Source organism: Magnolia sinica, chromosome 13 (genome assembly GCF_029962835.1).
Source record: "Magnolia sinica isolate HGM2019 chromosome 13, MsV1, whole genome shotgun sequence".
Lineage (NCBI taxonomy): Eukaryota > Viridiplantae > Streptophyta > Magnoliopsida > Magnoliales > Magnoliaceae > Magnolia > Magnolia sinica.
This window is the reverse complement of record NC_080585.1, coordinates 78,957,326-78,980,831: the sequence shown is the minus strand read 5'-3', so window position 1 is coordinate 78,980,831 and position 23,506 is coordinate 78,957,326.

The following is a 23,506-nucleotide window of genomic DNA, read 5'->3' as shown; positions in this document are numbered from 1 at the left end:
CTCATTTAAGCTATCGTGTTATATGGTCCATACCGATGAGATCGAACTATGGCATAAGCGCATAGGACATGTACACTACCGCAACTTGTATAGATTGAGCAAAAGTGATTTGGTAAGAGGTTTACCCAAAATAAAGAAAGTGAATAAGATATGTGGCGAGTGCCAGATTGGTAAACAAATTAGGAGTGCTTACAAAAAGATAAACTCCAATACCACATCTAAACCACTCGAACTACTCCACATGAATCTCATTGGACCAACTAGAACAGAGAGTCAAGGTGTCAAGAAGTATATTCTAGTCATTATAGATGACTTTACCAGGTATACTTGGGTAGTCTTCTTAAGAGAGAAATCTGAAACTCTCGACGAAATAAAAAGGTACTTAAACGTATCCAAAATGAAAAAGAATTGCAAGTCACTAAGATCCATAGTTATTATGGGTCTGAATTTGAAAATAACAGTTTTAAGAAATTTCGTAGTGACCAAGAAATATCATATGAATATTCTGCACCCAAAAACATCATAACAAAATGGGGTATAGTAGAAAGGAAAAATAGGGTGCTTCAAGAAATGGCTATTGTAATGTTAAACAATATGAAGCTTCCTAAAAATCTTTGGACTGAAGCGTAAATACTGCTTGTTATATAATTAACCATGTTTATATTAGAAAATCTAATAATAAAACGGCTTATGAGATGTGGTTTAATAAGAAACCTTTTATCAAATACTTTCGAGTGTTCGGCAGTAAATGTTACATCTTACGTGACCGAGAACATCTGGGTAAATTTGACACCAAAAGTGATGAAGGGATATTTTTAGGGTATGCTCTAAATAGTCGAGCATATCAGGTACTTAACAAAAGGACCGGTGTAATATAAGAATCTATTAATGTGGTCATTGATGATGATATGAATACACCTGTCTCAAGTTCAGAAGATGATGAAGTTCTTCAAATTGATAAACCAGACTCTTCATCTAATCAAAATAATACTGAACTACGATCAAATAAAGATCATCCTACTGATCAAATCCTTGGAAATCCCCTCACTGGTGTACGTACTCGTAAACAATTAGAAGATATGTGTAACTACATGTGCTTTACATCTCAGATGGAACCGGCTAATGTAAAAGAAGCCCTTACTGATGAAAACTGGATTGTAGCTATACAAGAAGAGCTCAATCAGTTTGTATGAAATGATGTTTGGTATTTAGTTTCAAGATTAACTGATAAACATATTATCGGAATAAAATGAATTTTTAAGAATAAGTCTGATGAACTTGGTGACATAATCAGAAACAAGGCTAGGTTGGTTGTACAAGAGTACACTCAAATTGAAGGTATTGATTATGATGAAACCTTTGCCCCAGTAGCTCGTCTTGAATCAATCAGACTGTTTATATCCATTATGTGCTTTAAAAAATTCAAAATATATCAAATAGATGTTAAGAGTGCATTTTTAAACGGTATTTGCATGAAGAAGTATACGTTGAACAACCAAAAGGTTTTAAAGACCCTAAACATGCTAATCATGTTTATTGCTTAAAGAAGGCACTCTATGGATTGGATCAGGCTCCTAGGGCGTGGTACGAGAAATTAACTAAATTCTTGTTATGTCATGAGTTTGTAATGGGGAGTGTAGATAAAACATTATTTGTTAAGAAACATAAAGATTATATTTTAATTGTGTAAATATATGTTGATGACATTATCTATAGATCTACCTGTGCTAACATGACTGTTGAGTTTGCAGATCTTATGAAATCCAAATTTGAAATGAGCATGATTGGAGAACTAAATTATTTCCTAGGGTTGCAAGTCAAACAACTTCCTGATGGATTCTTCATCTCTCAAACCAAATATGCTTTGAATTTAGTTAAAATGTTTGGATTTGAGAGTGAAAAGAATTTTGATACTCCAATGAGTACCACTCTGAAACTCTCTAAGGATTTAACAGGTAAGAGTGTGGATCCTAAAATGTATTGTAGTATGATAGGAAGTTTACTTTATTTAACTGCGAGTCGACCAGATATTGCTTTTAGCGTTCGTATTTGTGCCAAATATCAAGCGAACCCTAAAGAGTCCTACTTGATTGTTGTTAAGCGAATTTTGCGATATGTTGCTAGTTTAGCTAATCTTGGTCTCTGGTATTGTAAGACCCCATCCATTCTGTACCATTCCTATTCTTATGCACATGATGATCGATGCCCATGGCCAAACCTAGACTAGCTAAACATAGTCCACACCTGACTGACCGGATCCCCAAGGCTTCGAAACCTATTTCATATCTACCGTCCCGTTGCTGCGATCATGTAGGTACCACCCGTGTGTCTGTACGATACTCCATTATTGAGATATGTCATGAAGAATCATTAGTGTATCATGTGCACATGACGTCATGTACTTCATTCCATACATGTGCACAACACATGCACATGCCACACATGGGTGAGAGAATATCTACCCATGTGTATGATGTCACACACCCATACCTCTCCTCTCTAATGTTCATGCAAGTCAACTTCTCTCCATTCCATACCCTATGTATGACATCATCACACCATGCCATCCCATGCTCCTTTAATTCACCATTAATTACAAATCATGAATTAATTGTCATAATCTTAGTCTAAGCTAACCAAGATCACATTAATTGAATCTAACCACATTTTAACAATTTCTCTACAAATAGTCATTCATCCCTTAGCATTTCATCATTTTTCTATACAAGAGAGAGAAAGAGAGAGAGAGGAGTGATTTTGGTGGGCCAACAACTCCATCAATCCCATCCCTTCCATCTATCTAATCCATCAAGGTGAGTACACCCACTCCACTCTTGGTTTTTTTTCTTTTTTTATTATTTGTATGATTATTAGTAGTGACGATTTGATGATAATGATGTGATCAATGGTGTGGATACATAGGAGAGTACATATAAAAAGATAATCCATAATGGTGATGATATGATGATAATGATGTGTTTAATGGTGTGGATTCATGGGAGAATACATATAAAAAGAATAATAATAAAAATAATTTTTTTATAGACTTTATGTGGGACCCATTGATAGTGGGCCCCACTAGAATTTTGTAGGCCATCCAAACCGCCCAAAGTGTGGCCCATTAGGCTGGCCACACACTCACACACACATACACTCGTGCACACATGTGCACAACAAAACAATAAATAAATAAATAAATAACAAAAAAATGACGTGGACGCTGTTGCTGCTAGCGTCCAGAGGACGCTACAGCAGCCAACGTCCCTGTTGCTGCTAGCAAAGGGAGGAGTGTGGGGCCCACGACAAGCCCCACCATGATGTAAGTATCTGATCCACACCATTCATCCTATTTTTCAGATCATTTTAGGCATTGAGCCAAAAAATGAAACCAATCCAGATCTCTGGTAGGTCACACCATCAAAAAATACTATTTTAATAGTGTTAAACTGTTAAGGCCCACTGTGAGGTTTCTGTGCATCACAACATGCTGCATATTGGACTTATTGGATGTGTCACGAGCTAGAGAATGCAGCAGACAGACTTGATTATCTTGATGTGCGCCCCACCTATGAAAAACCATAGTAAAACAAAAATAATAAAATAATAAAATAAAATAAAAAAGAAAGGGCATGGAGGAGGTGACGTTCTCCCTGGACGTCCAGAGAGGGCGGGCCCACCTTTGGGGTAAAGTTTGTGGGGCTAATCATGGCCACACCATGATGTATGTGCTAAATCCACACCATTCATCCATCTTACCAGCCCCATCCATTGCACAGTGAAAAAAAAAGGCCCATTAGAAGCTCATGCAGGCCATGCCACTTGGACAGTGGAAATTGTACTTAAAATGCTCAAGTTTTTCTAGGGCCCACCTTGGTGATGAAAAGTATATCTGGGCCATTCATCCACTCCTTCAGACCACTTTAAGACATGAGTAAAAGAATGAGCCAGATCCATGCCTTAGGTGGACCACACTATAAGAAACAGTGGCAAGAAAAATCCCTACCATTAAATCCCTTGAGTTCTACCGTGATGTGTAACTGCAACCAAAGTTGGATTGGTCATTGGACTGCGAAGCCAACTCGTTACATGTATTTTATATCCAGGTCATCCATCATTTAGACCATGCATGTGTTGAGGGCCTCACCCGACATATGTACCTCATAGCCATGTCATTCATCTAGTGGGTGGTATCAACTATGATGTTGTTTGTTGTACAACTATCCATGGGGTGGACCCCACCATGTCAATGGGATCCACAACTATACAAAATATAATAATAATAACAATAAGGAAAGGGAATTGCATGCTTACCAATGAAAACTTCCCTGGACATAACATGATGCATGTGGAGCCCATCTAGGTGTATGTATTGTATACCCACACTACCTATATTTTCCAGTCACTTGGGAAGTGGGCCCACCTCCTGCCCGTGGACACAAGATAAAGTAGAACTCAATTTTAGGTGGGTCACACTGCAAGTAGAAACAGTAGTAATAACCATTGGAAATTCTTAGGCTCTAGTGTGCCCCCTATATGCCAGGATGCTTCCTTGACTATGGACTCCACCTTGTAATAAGATGTAGATCCATGTCATTCATTGGTTTATCCTTATCATTTTAGGGTATGGTCCCATAGACTAGTTAGATCCAAATCTCATACCACGAGAGCAATATTGATCACTTGTCCACCGTTAAATATTTCCTAGAGCTGCAGTAATGTTTGTGAGAAATCTATCCATCTATTCTTTTTTAACCGATCATGGGTCACCTAATATACATGTTTTGCTAGCCATTCATCTATTTTGATGAGATCATTTTAGAGTATGGGGTTGCCTATATATTTAGTGGAATCTAAGTCATTTTCATGGTACCCATTGTAATGGTTATTCCTCATTTAGACCGTTAGTTGGTAGGAATCATGTGGGTCACTACACTATAGGAATTTGGGATTTTTGGGTGGCCCATCTAGCCATGTGAACTGGTGGAAGTTGTGTGGGCCACCACACCATGTGAGTGTATGATTTTTATAGCCCACCTAATTGTATGAAATTGGGGCAATTGTGTGACTACTTACCTAAGTGGATTTATGAATGATGTGGCCCTTAACCATATGATCACTAACGAGATGAATGACAGCTAGATTTGGCAAAATGGTGTTGAATATGTAGCTTATAAATCTTGTGATCATGCATGACGTGGATAGTGGTAAATCATGTGGGCAAGTGGAGAATGTGTGGCTCAACCATATGATTATGTGGTGCTTAGGTGACTGCCAAACTATGTGAAATTGTGGTACTAGCCGCCTGACTATGTGAAAGTTTAGTAAAGCAGTTGACCCATTATTGCGGCCCATTAATGCAGCCCACTTGATGTGTATGAGGCCCATTGATGCATATGAGGCCCATTATGATATATTTAAGGCTCATGTTTATGGTCCATGTGCCGAGGCCCATGTGATGTATATGAGGCCTATGTGATGAGGCCCATTATGGGGCATTTGAGGGCTAGGCAATGGAGCCCATCGTGATGTATATTAGGCCCATGTGAGAGGCCGATCATAATGTGTATTAAGATCTTGAGTGAGGCCCATGGTGTTGTATATTTGGCCCTTGTGTGAGGCCATGGGTCCACTATATGTTAGGCTCTATGTGGGCCATTCCTTAGGGGCAATGTTGGTTAAATGTCCACATTGTCGAGGTCGATTATCGATACCAGTTATTGATACCGATTATGAGTATGTGATAGCATAGCATCATGATACATGCTCATACGCATCATCCGCATATTTGTTATGAGATGTGGTTGACCATTGCATATGTCATTGGGCAGGTTGTTATAAGACTCTTTGATAGACAAAGGTTATCTCACATAAGCACACGGTATGCACAGGATTGATGCATGACTAGATTTTATGGCTCATGCATCTTGCATTGTGTATTGTGATTATTGTACGCCCTAGCGACATTAGGGTCGTAGCCTCCACAAGCATATCGTGGATGGCCAGACGGGATACTGGAAATCTGTTATTAGCATCGGGCTACCATAGATAGTCCTGGGTGAAAATTCCTAAACCCTCTCGGTACCAGAGGACGCCCCAACATCGAGATCGAGTGGGTATATATGAGCGCATGAGGGCCGTATACGAGTAGGCCGCGTCTCCAACCGTGTCATTGTCGGTTGGGAGAGGGTGTGGCTTTACCTGCCTTAGGGAGTAGGCATAGCTAAGCTGAGTTTGACTAGATCGTGAATGGGTCTGCTATCGATGTGCTAGGTAGATATTGGCTGACTATTGGCCAAGCGGATATTGAGGTCTCTTCCACTTACCCAGTTGTGCGCTTGATGGGGCGGTAAGCTGGTGTAGAGTGTACTAGACCCCGGTGATGATCCCAGAGATGAATAACACTGATATGTGGACTTATTGAGCAGGAGTTGCATACTCATTCATTCATTTATTTATTCACTATCCACTCGGGCTGGTAGTGCATAACTATTTGTTATGTGTACCTTCACAATGGCTAGGATTTTGGTTAGGGCGCGCGACTAACCCGAGATTAGGAGTTTACCACATTAAGTCTGACTATCCAAATTAGGTATGAGATTAGTTTGGATAGAAGTCCCTTGTGATGGGCTCCATAGCCTGCGATATTTTGTACTATCATCCTGACTTCACACTCAGGCATGGTCATTCCATTCGCACTGCATATTGCATTACATCCATGGCATATGGAATTTTGGGTTACCGTGTTTCTACACTTAAATACGACTAACGGTATTTGTGAACTCATCAGGAATTGTATATTGCATTGTATCCTCGGCATCTGATATTTGACTCTTTATAACTCCTCATTTGCATAGCTGATCTGTATTGCATATTCTGATATTGTATGACTCATGGACTTGTCAGTATTTCTGCTTACTCTGATATCGTATGATTCATGATCGTACCAGTATTTTCGATATTGTATAATTATGGCATGACAATATGATGATGATGATGTAATTACGGATGCGTGTAATATGGTTATGGCTGTGGTATAGGAGAAATGAAAATATGACTTAGTGATGGTAGTAGCATTGACTTGGAGTGTTCCTATGTTGCATATCCATTGCATTGGCATTGGCATCATACCTTACATATGACACGCCTTTCACCATACATGATTTCTTCGTGGCATATTTATCTTTCTTGCATGTAGGACACACTACACACACGAGTGTACTCATTAGGCTTTTTACCTAAGCTTCCTATTTTCCATTTTTTTAGGGCAGGAGTAGCATGGAAGATTTAGCTTTCTCGTTGCATTGTATCTATTCTTTGATTTGGCAATGTTAACATCGTGTACCTTTTGAAAAGCATTGTACTTGTAATCATCAGGATTTATAATAGAGAGTGTTGCTTGGTATTTTGATCATGAATCTTCATGCTCAGGTATTATTATTAGATAAATATAAAAAAAATTCAATCAAAAATCTTCCTTGTAGTGCGCCGAACTCGGGACTTGGTGTATGGAAGTCAAGTGCCGGATTCGGGGCATCACGGAAGCTGTCCGTCCTCGGATTTGGGGCATGACAGGTATCCACATGATACTAGTGTGCAATTAGCTGGTTACACAGATGCTGATTGGGCTGGTAACATTGATGATCATAAATCGACCAGTGGTGGTTGTTTTTATGCAAGGAACTGTCTAGTTTCCTAGCTAAGTAAGAAACAAAGTTTCATATCATTCTCTACTGCTGAGGCTGAATATATTGCTACAAGTAATGCATGCACTCAGCTAGTATGGATGAAGAGAATGCTAAGCGATTATGGAATTGCGTAAGAATCTATGATGTTATATTGTGATAACACAAACATAATTAATATTTTTAAAAATCTTCAGCATTCACAAACCAAGCACATTGACATTAGGTATTATTATACTCATGAATTGGTGGAAGAAAAGATAATTTCATTAGAATATATTCAGACCAAGAATCAATTAGCTGATGTATTGACAAAACCGCTCGACAAAAATAGATTTTTAAAATTAAAACTTGATCTTGGTATGTGAAATATGAATTGATGATTTATGCTCATTTGTATCATAATGTTTGTATATATTATTCTGCATTTTTTATATTTAAATATATGCAAAATTGTACTTTTTTTGTTTTACACGACCAGTCGAGTACACACTCGACCAGTCGTGGCACGACCGATCAAGTATGCACGACTAGTTGTGAACCACATGAATTGGGTTTTTATTTGGGGAAAAGTGATTTTTCTTCATTTCCTTCTTCTCTATCAAGCCCAACCACGACCGGTCGAATGCATCTCCGATTACTCTCTGGTTAGTGCTTCATTTTTTATTTCCTTGTGAATGTAAGTTCTTTGATCATCCTTAATCTTGATTTTGCTTCTTGTTTCAAGATTTATGGTGGTTTGATATTGTTTCTTCCTTAAAATCTGATTTGCTTGGAATCCTTTCATTCCTTTTTGCAAACTTTTGCTTCTTTGCTATTTTGTTGCAATGGAAGGAAGAAATAAGAAGAGAACCACTCGCGGTCCTTCTTCCCGTCCCTCACCCACCACCGTGCGTCATCTTCGGCATCCCGAAGAGGATCCCGAGAGTATGCGGGATTTCCATCTTAGAAATGTTAGTGTTGAGCGTGTTGTCATTGTTGATCATATTGAACGCTTTAACATTGTTCCTCTCCTTCAAGCTGTAGGATGGGAAAACATACTATCTTGGGGTGGTCCTGCATACCGATCCATTACACAGGGCATGTATGCTTGTATTACTAAGTTCTCTCAAGATGATTTGACATTTACCGTGTTAGCTAGAGAAGGTCCAATTAAGGTTAGACCGTCATTTGATTTCAGCAATCATGAATATACCTGTTATTGATGACGGTGTACCCATATCCACTTTGCAAGCTAGACCTTCTGAAAATGCTAAACAATTGATTACGAGAGTTCTCTGTAACATGAATGCAGAATGGAACGGAGGTACTGCACTCAGTTCTAAATATATGTTGCCCAGATACAAGGTCTTGCATCGTAATTTTATTTCGAATGTCTATCCTCGCTCCGGTAATAAGACTGAATTGACTTCTTTTATGGCCCGCATTATGCATTTTATGGTAACTAGCATCTATATCTGTCTTCCATCTCTTATCTGTCATCATATTATTCAGTTTCGTCTTCACCCTGATCACAACGATATTCCTTTCGCTTATCTTATGACTGCCTTAGTTGATCATGCTTTGATAGCTATGCCTGTTGGGGAAGGTTCTATTAATCTCCGTCCATTCAACAATTCTAATATCAACAAGATGAATTTGGACTTGGCAACTGGTCAAGTTGATGGGAATGCTGGAGGAGATGAAGAAGCTGATGCTTTATTTCAAGAAGATGTTAATATGGATGATTTATTTGATGAACTTGAATTATATTCTAAGGTTGACCCTGATTATCAGCCTTCTGGTTTCAATGAGAGGTTGCTTACTCTTGAGGAACAGGTGGCTCAGATTCGAGTAACCTAAGATTCTCAATTTGCTTATATGCGCAAATATATGAGGCGCATTAACAAGGGTTTACATCAAATTGATCCATCTATTCCTACTCCCTCTTCAGGATCTAATTAGTTATCTTTTGATTTAATGGTATCTGTAATAACTTTATTCTAACTCTTTTCCTATAACTGCTTGGATATTGTTCTTTTAACTCTTATCTATAGTATCAGTTCAGATACTTTATTTTATTCTATTTGGATGAGTAGTTATTGATTCTACTTCCTCTCTTATTATCATCCTTTATCATTATTTTCTTCCTTTGTCATGTTGTGACAAAAAGGGAGAGAACATTGTTGATGATATGAGGATAATGATATGATGATGATGAAAGTGGATATTTATTTTATTTTATTATTATTTTTTTGCAGAAAGTAGTGTATTAAGGGGGAGAGTTGATTATTGTTGATTATATTATTGATTATGGATCATATCATAATATGCTTGTGGAATATGTTGATTGAATATTTACTGTGCATATTGTAATTTTGGTTTTGTCACAAATTTGACAAAGGGGGAAATTGAAAGTGTTATGTTGGTAAACCCTGAGTATTGTCAAATTTTGGTGTGCCAAACCATTTCAAGTTTGTATCTTGATGTGTATCAAGATTGTGTATCTGCTCACATTAAATCTTTGACGCTCGTTCTGTTCGTGCTGAATTTATCTTGCCGATTTCTATGACGAACTTGCCAAGATCTTCAAACTGGAAGAAAGTGAAGAGTTAGTGTTTAAGAACATTGGGGTTTAAGATCTGGAACCAGAAAAGTCTAAGAACTCAAGACCTAGTTGAAGACTGTGTTCAGTATGTTGAGTTCAAGCATAAAATTTAAAGCTGTTGAAGTGATTGATAGTTTGATGGTTCATATGTTCTATCTCACAAGTAAGGTATGATTGACCTAGATTCACCTTAGATCATGATTAGATCATTTTGTACTTTCAGTCGGTCATTTTGGTCATTTTATAAGTGTAAAATTCTGTTCTTTCGACTAGCCCTAGCACTGGCTCGACCAGTCCAGGAATTTTCTCGACCAGTCCAGGAATTGTTATGAATTTTTAGAATTTTTCTATTGGTCTACGACCAGTCCTGGAGACTGCTCGACTAATCATGTGAATAGTGCTCGACCAGTCGTGCAGTGCTCGACTCATTTTCTAGCGAGTAATCTGGACTCACACAACTAGTCATGTGGTGTCCACGACCAGTCGTGTGGTGTCCACGACCAGTCAAGCAGGCCACTTAACTAGTCGTGGGACCTACAAGGCCAGTCGTGCAACTGAAAAATCTTATCGTGCCAGAATGTTTTGAAAATCTGTTTGGATAAGGCTAGTCATAGCTAACCCAAGGCTAGTCATGAGAACTGATTTTTCACCTATAAATAGTGATCAAATTTCAGAGTTTTCTATTCAATTCTTATAATTCTTAAACAATCACTCTGAGTTTATTTTGAGTACATTCTAGTCTATTTTGTGCATATTTATGATTCTTTAAAGTAGCTCTTGTATTTTGATTTTGATTGTCTATTTCATTCTTATGTTAAAAAGGGATATTTGATTTACCCTTTTATGAGATCAAAATCAAAGCAAAGCCCTTGCTGATTTAATTAAAAATCATTTAGACTTAGAACCCTATATACTTATGAGACTAAACGTTAAACATCTACGTCGTCATCAAGTTGGTACTACCGGGCTACTTTAGAATCGTCATACGGATAAGTAATTTACTTTTTCTGTAATTCAAATATATTTGTTTGGTTTGTGAGATTGTTCCAGAAAATCTTTATTTGTGGTTTGTTTGAGGTGACCTAGAAAACTCAGAGTGTGGGGTTTTTGAATTGTGTAAGCCCACTTGAAAGACACAATTGTGAAGGTTTTAGGTGATCCTTGAAAAATCTATTTTGATTAGTGAACGCTAATATCCCGAGGGAGTGGATATTAGGAGTGGAGTAGTTGTGTGGCTATTGTTTAATAGTTGGTGTACACACAAGCGAACCACTATAATTCTTTGTGTTTGGTGGATGAGTGGTTTATTTCTTTATCTTTTATGGTTTAAGATTGTGGAATGTTTTTGTGGATGTGAATGTTGTAATCTTTATAATTTAGCGTTGTGTGATGAATATTGTAATAGATTAGTTTCTATTTCTTTCATATCCTCTTCAGTTTGAGTTTTTGATACTCACCCACATTCTAGTAAGGTTGTCCTGCCACAAACCATTGGTTTTTGGTGTTAGGTTGTCCTTAGAACCAAGTTGGTATCAACCTCTCAATACTTGATTTTTGAGGTTGTTATTCCCTTTAGTTAATTGCATTTTATTTGGCTATCTTGTTGTTGTTATTCTGCTTATTAATTTTTTTTTGGCATAGTCCAAGCATCACTGGATTTCATGGTTAGGGACCGTAAGTTCAAATGTTAGTGATCACTTAAGCACCACATAATCATAGGATTTGGGCTATGCATTCATCATAGTTGTATCAATTTCAGGCTGTCCATGTACTACATAGTCACATGATTGTACATTGTTAATATATAGTAATTTTAACAAAGATCCGGACCATCTACATATCACATTTGCAAACAATCCAATTTGCATAATTAATGGGCCACTAATTCATCAGGCCTACACATAGACACATACATGTAGGGTGGATTCTATGCCAACGAGTAGCATGGATAAGATGTATAAACCGAGATGGATCTCGCCATGCACTAGAATGGTATATTCTCAATCTCGCCATGCACTAGAATGGTATATTCTCACGGTAAGGTGACCCAAGAGTTTGGGTGGTAAAATATATAATAGTGGGTCTTGTGCCGCCCAACCTATCGAGATGGACGTTGTCATTGAATACATATGTCAGGTGGGTCACACGGTCTAGTGGGTCCACCACTTAGGTAGGATATCAAATCAACATAATGATGAGTAGTAAGAAGGCTTTAACAATGGGTGTAACCCACTGCTTGCAACGGTGGGGCCCACCAAGATGGATGGATGGTGGTTGGATCCCATAATCACATTGGGTCTCCAGATCTTGGGATTCATGCTAAATTGGTTTGGAGAAATGAATGAACGGTTAGGATAACACATATATATTTTGGTGGAGCTCATGGGGACCTCTCATGAGGTCGAGTTGTGTGGGACCCACCATGATGTGTGTCGACCCTCAACACCATCAGTCAAATGCACCAATCGATGGTGGGCCTGGGGCTTAAAATCAAGTCAATCTGTGCCTCTTGTAGGCCACACCACACATAAAAGTTGAGAGGGTTACCCTCCATTAAACATTCATAATTATTTGTTGGGCCCACCAAGACGTGGTTCATAAATCCAGCCCATCCATTTTGTGTGTCCCCACTTGGTTAAGGGGTTAGTCCAAGTTTTAGATGCATCCAAATTTTAGGTGGACCCCAGCAAGTGCTTTTATATGTTTTAGCCATAGCTTCACATGATTTTAGATGGTGTGGGCCACCTGAGTTCCGTGTACGGCTGATTTTTGGGGTAACCCATTATTTGAAGGGGACCCATCAAATGCACGGTGTTGATGCTCAACATACATCACGGTGGGGCTTGTGGTGGGACCCACGGTCCTGCCTCATTCCAAGCAGCAGGATGCTGATAGCAAGGGGCATCCGACCCTCTTGTTATTTGTTTGTGGTTTTTCATAAGTGGGGCCCACATCAGGACATCCACTCCATCTGTCAGGTTCTCTAACTCATGACGAGTCCAATGAGCCCAATATTCAATATGTTTAGGTGTACAGAAATATCACAGTAGGCCCTAACAGTTTTGATAGTAAATGTCACTATTAAATCAATTTTTTAATGGTGTGGTGTACCAGAGATTTAGATTGGCTTCATTTTTCAGCTCAAGGCCTAAAGTGAGCTGGGAAATTGGATGGGCGGTGTAGATCAAATACATACATCATTGGGGCGGGGCATTGTGGTCCCACAGCCCCTCCTTTTTTTTAGTAGCTGGGACGCTGGCAGCAACAATGTCCACCTCTTCCCTGTTTTTAAAAATTATTTATTATTATTATTTTTAAAAAATCAATGATCACTGAGGCTATAACATTTTTGAATATTTCCTTCATCCAAATAGGCATAGTTCTATGAAGGGTTCAGATTGCATTTAAATACAATGGTGGGGGCCATGGTTAATGAGTCTCATTCCATCATCATTATTATTATCATCACATCATCACCACAATTAATCATCCAAATAATCAAGAAAGAAAACAAACCATAAGAGTGGAGGGGGTGTACTCACCTTGATAGACTAGATGGATGGTTGAGATGGATAGAAGGGATGAGATTGATGGCCTAGTAAGATCACTCCTCTCTCTCTCTCTCTCTTATGGTAGGAAAATGGTGAAAATGTTAAGGGATAGAGGAGTATTTGTAGAGAATTTGCTAAAATTGTAGTTATGTTAGATTAATGTGGTTATGATTAGCTTAGGCAAGGATTATGACAAGTAATGCATGATTAGGACTTAATGGTGGATTAAATGAGACATGAGGTGGCATGGCATGATGACATTATGCATAAGGTGTTGTATGGAGAAGGGTTGACTTTGGGGTACACATGATAGAGGGATGGTTGGGTGTGTGACATCACACACATGGTTAGAGATTCTCTCACCCATGTGTGGCATGGTGCGTGTGCATAGCATGTGTTGTGCACATGTGTGGAATGAAATATATGGTGCCATGCACACATGATATAACAACGGTTCTTTGCGGCGTATCTCACTAACGGAGCGTCGTACAGATGCTCGAGTGGTACCTTCGTGGTCGCGGCGATGAGACGGTCAATATGGCGAAGGTTTCGAACTCTTGGCTTTTTGGTCAGTTGGGTGTGCATTATGCATGGCCAATCCAGGTCTGGCCAAGGGCATTGATCATCATGCACATAGGGATAGAAAATGTATGGAATGAACGGGCTCTTACAAAAGGTGCTAAAGGGACATGTGAATGTTGTCTTCTCTTGATATTTAAGGGCTATCTCTATCTGATTGTAGCCCGAATATCCGTCTAGGAAGCAATAGTAAGAGTGATCAGTTAGGCTTTTCAAAATTTGATCAATGAAGGGCAAATGAAAGTGGTCCTTCCTTATGACAGTATTCAACTTCCTATAGTCAATGCATATTCTCTAATCAGTAGTAACTCTAGCTGGTATGAGTTCATTGTCAGCAATGTCTATGATGGTGATTCTGGACTTCTTAGGAACTACCTGAGTTGGACTCACCCATTGATTGTAGGATATAGGGTATATGATACCCACATCCAACAACTTAATTACCTCAGCCTTAACTACTTTTTTCATATTTGGATTAAGTCGACGTTGTAGTTGTCGGGAGGTTTTTTCATTATCCTCGAGATGAATGCAATGAGTACAAATCAAAGGGTCAATTCCCTTGACGTTTGTAATCGACCATCCAAGAGCTCTTTTATGCTCAATAAGAGTGGAAATGATCACACTCTCTTGTTCTTTCTCAAGGTGGGAAGATATCACCACCGGGTATGCTCATCTTGACACCTAAATAGACATATTTAAGATCGGCGGTAAAAGTTTTAGGTCAAGCTTTGGTGCTTTGAGGTTAGACTGTAGAGGCACTACATCGGTTTAAGACAAATTTTCAAATTGTGGCCTTCACTGATTAACTCCAAGTACCGGCGTAGCATCAAGTAAAGCATCCATCTCCCTAATCCTATCATCGTCTAAATCAGGGGAGTGGCCCAAGCACGTATCTAGAGTGTCAGAGTATAGAGTCAGGAGTGCTCTATCTTCCATGAAAGAATTGATCATGTTAATGTCATGGGTATCGTCATCATCCACTGGTTGTTTGTTTATGTTGAAAAAGATGTTGAGCTCGAACGTAATATTTCTGAAAGATAAATTTATAATTCCATTCCTATAATTAATGATAACATTTGATGTAGCAAGGAATGGGTGACCAAGAATGATGGGTATTTGAGTGTTCACATCTATGATGGGTTGAGTATCCAAGACAATAAAATCTACTGGATAGTAGAATTTATCAACTTGGACCAACACATCCTCAATCATCCCTCTCGGTACACGAACTGAGTGATCGGCAAGTTGTAATGTGGTCCATGTGGGTTTTAATTCACTTAGACCTAATTGTTCGTAAATCAAGTAAGGGATCAGATTTACGATTGCTCAAGAAGTGCGTGCTCAATCCAGTGGTTCCCAATTACATAAGTGATGGTTAGGCTACCGGGATATTTGTATTTTTATGACACATCTTACTTAAGGATGGCACTCACTTTTTCTGTCAAAAATATTTTCTTTTGTATGTTTTGCCATCTTTTAGTCGTACATAAATCTTTCATAAATTTGGCATATGGAGGGATTTATTTAACGGCATCCAGTAGAGGGATGTTGACCTTCACTTGCTTAAGCACCTTTAGAATATCCTAAGAGTTAGAGAGAGGTTTTGGTGCAAGCAACAATTAAGGGAATGGCACAATCGGCTTACTTTGAGGTTCCGGTTCTAACCCATGTGGAGCATTAATAGGTTTATCATTCTCATCTATTTCCGGGTCCTTAGGCTTTTCAGCCACCACTGGAATAGATTTGTCAATTGTCTTCCCTCTCCTAAGAGTGGTGATAGACTTAACTTGCTCCATTTGTTTTAAAGAGCTTGGGTCACTGATTTTATTGTTGTTTTAGGTTGGAGAGAGGTTGAGCCGAAAATATCCCTTTCTCCTTAATCGAATTTTTAGTTTCAAGCCATTGTATGGCCTTTGTAAGGTCTTGAAAGGCTTGCAGCTTACCCTAATTATAAATCTCTTGGTTTCGTATATGTTTTAAGACCAGATCCTCTTGAGGTTCCCTTTGATTTAGAAATTGTTTAAGGATCCCTTGAGGAGTTATCGTTTGTCTGTTCCTCCAACTGAAGTTTGGATGGTTCCTCCAGCTTGAGTTATATGTATTTGAGGTGGGTCCACTGAAAGGTTTTTGGTAGTTATTTATGGCATTTGATTGCTCATTCAATATCTCTTGAAAAACAAGAATTGTTGGTCAATTCTCAGTTGTATGTATGTTACAAGCACAAATACCACAAACAACTTCCATAGTCTTTTTGTGTTCTACCTTCTTAAGTTTCATGGCTTCAACTTTTCTTGTGAGTTTGGCCACTCTTGCATTTATATCATCTTTCTCTTTTAGAACATAAATTCCTTCCCTTTCCTTTGATTGAGTAGGCTTAGAAGTGGTAATTCTTGAAGAGGTATCCCATGATTGCGCGTTTTCAGCAAGTTTATCAAAATAATCCCACGCATCATCGGCTTCTTTATTCATGAATTTCCCATTACACATCATTTCCACAAATTGCCGCATGGGTGAGTTAAATCCCTTATAGAAAATGCTTGTTATACGCCATGTTTCGTAGCCATATTGTAGACATGAATTTATGATATCCTTAAATCACTCCCAACATTAGAAGAAGGTCTCATCCTCTTTTTACACAAAATTCATGATTGCTTTCCTTAAGGTATTTGTTTTATGATAGGGGAAGAACTTTTTAAGGAAATCCCTTATCATCTTAGCCCACGTGCCAATGGACCTTGGTCTTAAGGAATGTAACCATGACTTAGCCTTTTCTTTCAAAGAGAAAGGAAACAATTTCAGTCTAACTCTGTCCTCAGACACATTTGGGAAGTGTGATGTAGATATGATTTCATCGAACTCTTTCATATGCAAGTATGGACTTTTAGATTCTAGTCGATGAAACTTAGGGAGGAATTGAATTACCCCTGGTTTAATATCCACAGTTCTTGCATTCAATGGAAATATCATGCAGGAAGGTGTACTCACCCTAATCTCATAGCATACGAGGTAGGGGTGCATTCTGCACCTTTTTTCATCTTGAACTTCCTCAACTGGAGGTTGAGGTTGATTTGAGGCCATTAGTTCTATTAACTCATAGGGTCTCAAGTAGTGTCTAATTCTGTGATAGATAGGCAACCCTTTGACTAATCCTCCTCATTTAAGAGACGTCGAGTGTTGTCACGAACCCACTTGGGCATGAAACACTTGTAGCCCTTAAGTAACTAAAAAACTAAACCTAAGAAAAATAAAAATAAAACCTATAGCAAATAAGAAATCTAAAAAAGAAAGAGAGAATTGGAAAGAGGTTACCAGATTGGAGTAATTATGTTGGGATCCTACAAAAGAGAAAATAATGTTAGTTTCAAAAAATAATTTCAGAAAAAAATCTTAACATAAAAATAAAGCATAAATTAACCATAATCTTAACCTAATTCCAAAACTATTTAATCTCAAAAAAACACAGCCGTAGTCCCATGCAACGGTGCCAAAAACTTGTTCACAACTCCAAGTGTAAGGTCACAATGTAGTAATAACTCGGTAAGACTAAGGTTGAATCCACAGGGACTAAACTTGTACGTATTCTAAAAATAATTAGAACTAGAACTAGAAAAAGATCTAAATTGAAATCTGAATAATTGAGAGTAATGGTGAATAATGTTGATTAAAACTTATAAATTTATAAGTGGTAACTAGGGTGCCAAGGATCCACTTGTAACTATCAAGATGTTACCTTACTTGATTCAAGGAACACAATTGGAATTAGAGTCCTATCTTATCCAATTGGAAGATAAAGTAATTTAAATCAAATCTTAACTTTTCATTGACCTAATTCTTAATGGAGGAGAATTGTGATAATTGGAAGGGATTCCATACCGAGGAGACGATGGTGAATAACAGGATTTACCAATCTCACTATCCCAAAACAGGAAAAGAAGATATCCAAAGCTATCACAACATCTATTATAACTTAAGTCACGAAAAATCATAAAAAATTGAAAATATTCCCTTAATTTCAAACTAGAAATCAATGAAGTTCAATAAGAATAAGAATCAAAGCAAAATACACATCCAAACATGCTACAAGCTTCACCTTTTAGCCCTAATTAAGAGGTTTAGACAACCATAGACATGATTGAAACCAAATCTCTTAAACAAAGCATAGAAAATTAACTAAGGAAGAAAAGAAACTCTTTAGCGGCTGCTCCACCCTTGTGTATGCTCCTTGATACTTTTCCAAACCCTAGAAGATGCTTTGGAGAATCCTAGGGAGTCCTATTTATAAAAGTGGAACTCAAACTTTTGCACCAAGTTGAAAAATTTTAGAAAACGCCTCAAATTTACACACTTTGCGCAGTTTTTCAAAATAGACTTAAAGTTTAAACCGCCTTAAATTTATGTACTCTGCAAAGTTTTTAAAATTAGACTCGGAGTTTCAGAATATGTTTGTAGAAGAAAAATAAAGAAAGACAAACTAGAATTGAGAAGTCGAAGAAGAAGAACAACTTCGTAGAGACTCCACCACCCCTTGGTCTCTCTCTCAATCTCTAATTCTCTTATAAACAGCTAAGAAAATTCCTTTACTTTGAATAGTAAAAGCTCACACTGAGTTGAAACCGACTTCAAACTTTCGTAATTTAATACGCTTCGGTCGCATCGAATTTCATCTAAAAAATATCTTTATAATTTGTCTAACTTAGATCTCACCTAAGCTTTCTTAAGTGGGACGGAAGTTAACTTTAGTTGAACCAAAGTGTCAAGCCAAATTAATTATGAAAATCATAATTTCTTACTGGACTGTTTTATGCATTTCAGTCAGACTGAACAGACCTTAGTTGAGACCGAATAGTCTGTTATTTCTGTTGTAAGACTTCGTGATTTTGCAGGCTTTTCTCCATCCTTTGTACTTAGTTTTCTTGGATCTTTGGCATGTGAATTCTTCATTAATGACCAACAAATATCTAATTCTTCATTATCTTCTTTTGATTTCTAAATTTATCCTTTTAAGTGCATATTCATTTTTAAGTCCAAAACCACCTCGCATGATGAAAACATACATAATTATATCGGATTAACACTTAAATTCTAGGAAACCTAATGTAATTGAAGGGATAAATATGCAATATTTAGGTTTCAGTACTTTGATTGACTGATGTATTGTAAGCCTAAGCTACATGCAAAAACCCTATTTGTATGTCATCTTTTAAACTTGTCTATGGGAAGGCTTGCCAGTTACCTATTGAGTTGGAATATAAAGTGTATTGGGCTATACAGAATTTCAATTTCAATCTTGATAAAGCTGGCTTTCTACACAAGGAACAATTAAATGAACTTGAAGAAATTTAAAATTATGCTTATGAGATTCTAGGATATACAAGGACATAATGAAAGTGTTCCATGACAGGAATATTCTGCAGAAATATTTTGAACCAAACCAGAAAGTCTTGTTGTATAACTTAAGAATTCATCTTTTCTCGGTAAATTGAGATCTTGTTGGACCGGCCCCTTTAAATTCAAAATAGTTTATCCTCATGGGGCTATTGAGATAAAAAATCTAATAAATGATAACATTTTCAAAGTTAATTGTCATTACCTTAAACCATTTGTAAAAAAATTTGATTCAGAGGATATGACTATTCCTCCGATTGATCACGTCTATTAAGATTGACCTTCTAGTCTGATGGAGGTCCATCTACCCATTTATTGCGTTCTTAGGATTAGGATAGTGAGGTTTGTTTTAGTTTTGTTTTAGTTTAGTATTAATCCCTTGAATGGTGAAGACTTCATGCCATTTCATGAATCTTCCTCAAGTACTATCTCTTTTACTCATTCTTCTTTTATTTTCATTGTCTCATGTTATAATGCACTGCATTCTCTTACATTAAGGATAATGTAGATTTTAGGCTGGGGGTGAGCTTAGATAGTACTAATCAGATTTTATTAGTTTTTAAGCAAAATATTTTCAAAAAAAATAAATAAATTTATTTTTAAAACTCTTTTTGAAGATTGATATTCTGTGTATCTGAATATAATTAAGAGTATTATGATAAGATATAAAATAATTCTTAAAAATTAAGATTATATTAAATTAGTAGATTTTTTTTCTTAAAATAAAGTTCTTTTTAATGAATTGATCAATAGAAAAAAAATTAAACATCAATTGAATCTAGTTCACAATTCACATCTAACTCATTTTGTGAAGTTAAGTTAAACTCCTAGTTTTAGCTTGATGATTACTTAAAAGTGTTGGGAACCAAGTCTGGAGATCCTTATCTACCTTTGTATAAAAAGAGGAAAAGTACCAGCTAAACAATAGTTGAATTCAAAAATGGCTACTCATTGTATGTTCTTAAATGAGAAATCAATGAAAAAGAAAGAATGAAAGAATAAATAGTATAAAAGATGTCGATGAAAAATTTAAAAGTTGGAAAAATAACCAAAAAGGAGAAAGGTTCGGAATCAGTAACTTGTGTTGATTGGTCCACTTTGAGGTAAGGATTATGGTTAACATTATGGAGAGAATGCTAACTTGTATGGACTATAAGTTGGAATCCACTAAGCACATTAGGAACTTGAAGTTTGGATGCATTTTATTAATTGATTAATGAAGGAGAACTTAGTTTAAATGTTTACTAGTAATATTAGGTTCTAAACTAATGTTATTTGATTCTTATATTTTTGAATTTTAGTCATATGTAACAGATTATGCAGAATGTTATTTTCTAAGAAAGGTTTGACATTTGGATTTTTAGAGATTAGTTTTTTGTATGTTTTGCTCAGGACTGGCAAAATGTTGATTGGGGAGTGTGTTAAGTGTGAAATATTGTGTACTTCTCTCTTTTAATACATTAGTTTTATGAACATAAAAGTGTTTAATCAATCCAATTACATATGTTTTCTTTTGTAAGGTGATTTGGAGAATTAAGATGAAAATGGCAATTAAAGCAATGATTTAATACTCAAAAGAATGACTAAGTGAATGATTGGATCTATGGAGGTCAATATTAAAGAATTCAAGTGACAATGATCTAAGAAAACCAAGCGAAGAAGGAAGAAAATTGAAGAGTCGAAGTGAAGAAATCAAAACTGCAGAAGTGACTGTTTGATGCCATCGAAGCCAACTTTGGTTCCATCGAGAAAATCATGAAAATTTTAATTTAGTTGATAGACACATTCTTCAATGCCATCGAAAAAATCTCCAATTTTAAAGGTCATGTGCTGGACAATTTTCATGTTTCTACTCGATGCCATTGACAAAGCTTCGATGCCATTGATGGTGCTTTGATGGGAGTTCGATGCCATCGAAGGTGCACTCGATTACGTAAATTTAGAGTCAGTTTGAAGTTGGTGAGAATCAAGTCTATATAAAGGGATATTTTAGGCTCTCTAAAGTAAGGATTAAGGTAGAAGGAGTAGAGCAAGGAGTTGTGGGGCCTCCAAGGAGTCCTCCAATCCCTCGGTTCTAGTTAGTTTTTATGTTTTTCTTTTAGATTTTTAGTTCAATCATGTCTTTGATTGGCTAATCTATTAACTATAGCTAAGAGGTGAAACTTATAGTTATTCTTAATGCTTAGTTTACTTTGATTCAAGTTATTTGATTTGAATGTTGAACAATTCATTGATATTTGATTTGAATAAAGATATATCTATAATTTACTTTGATCCATTATCGACTCTAATCACATTGGATGCTTAAGAAATGTAAGAATAGTTTCTTATCCATTTTGCAAAGGATTGATCTATAAAATCCATTGATTTATCATAAACTCTGGGCATGATAGATGCTTTGAATTTCTTGTGATCAATATTTTGGTGCGATGTGGGAACCAATCCAATTAAAGTTCAATTCTGTTTTGGGTTTATGAAGGATTATTTAACCCTCCATTATCTGGCTGGATAGGATAGGATTTCGATTCTAATTGAGTAATCCAATTGAATCAATTGAATTAACATTAAGATATGGCTATAAGTAGATCCTTGGCATTCTAGTGTTTCATCTTTAATAGTTTCTCTCATAATTACTCTTTAAAGTAAATTCAAGTACTTAGTTTAGTTTTAGTTCTAGTTCCAAAGTGTTCCAGATATCACACAATTGCAAGTCCCTATGGGTATGATCTCGGTTTCATCAAGTTATTACTACATCGTAGAGCTGCACTTCGGGTTGTCATAAAAGTGAGGAATCATTACACGCTGCAACGTGCTACATGATCCGGTTAGCGACTTGTTAGTAATGGTTGTATCCTAGCTTTAGCCAATATGATGTTTGATTTTGGATTAATAATGACTTGGCCAAACATGCATATCATGGTTTCTGTTGGTAATGGTGGCGGCATGTCATATTACAACAGGATATCTATATTTTGTAGATGATGGTGTTAACGAGAAGTATAATAGTTGTTGCTATTCCCAGGACATGTATTCACATATCATGTCATACATGAACTTAATGAAACATATTAGGAAACCAGTTCTTTTAATCTGCTATTATTAACTATACTTGATTATGTTAATAACATGTGTAACTTAGGACAATGGTACCATTGAGTTGATCACTCAGTCCCACCTGGGATGGTGTTTCAAAACACCAACCAGATGATGTCCTTGATGTAGGTACCACAGAGGCCCATTTAGATCATGTAGATGAGGTACCGGATCTTCATATCTCGGGTGCGCAAGAGTAGGCAAAGTGCTTCGCTACGGTTCCATTGTTACAGTTTTTGTGCTATGGCAGTAGTCTTATTTTTTACATTATTTTTGAACATGTATATTGGAGCCCCCAGCTGAGTTGACTCCATTCACTTGGTTGGGATGCATGTATATTTTGGTTATTGACTTGATTACACTTATATTTAAACTTTTATATATTGCTTAACTTAGCTTTTATAATTAATTTAATGTCATTATAACTTTTTTTTTTAAAAAAAAAAATCACACTTTCACAAAGCTAAAGTTCATACTTGGGATTTTAGGGTCAAATGTATGCATGACCCCTAAAATTCGGCGCATGACAAGTTTGTATCAAAGGACGAGTTTAGAGATAAACTGAGTCATGAGTTGGGCACTCATCATAAGCTACACGCTGACATATTTAGGACTTTGAAATTAGGAAA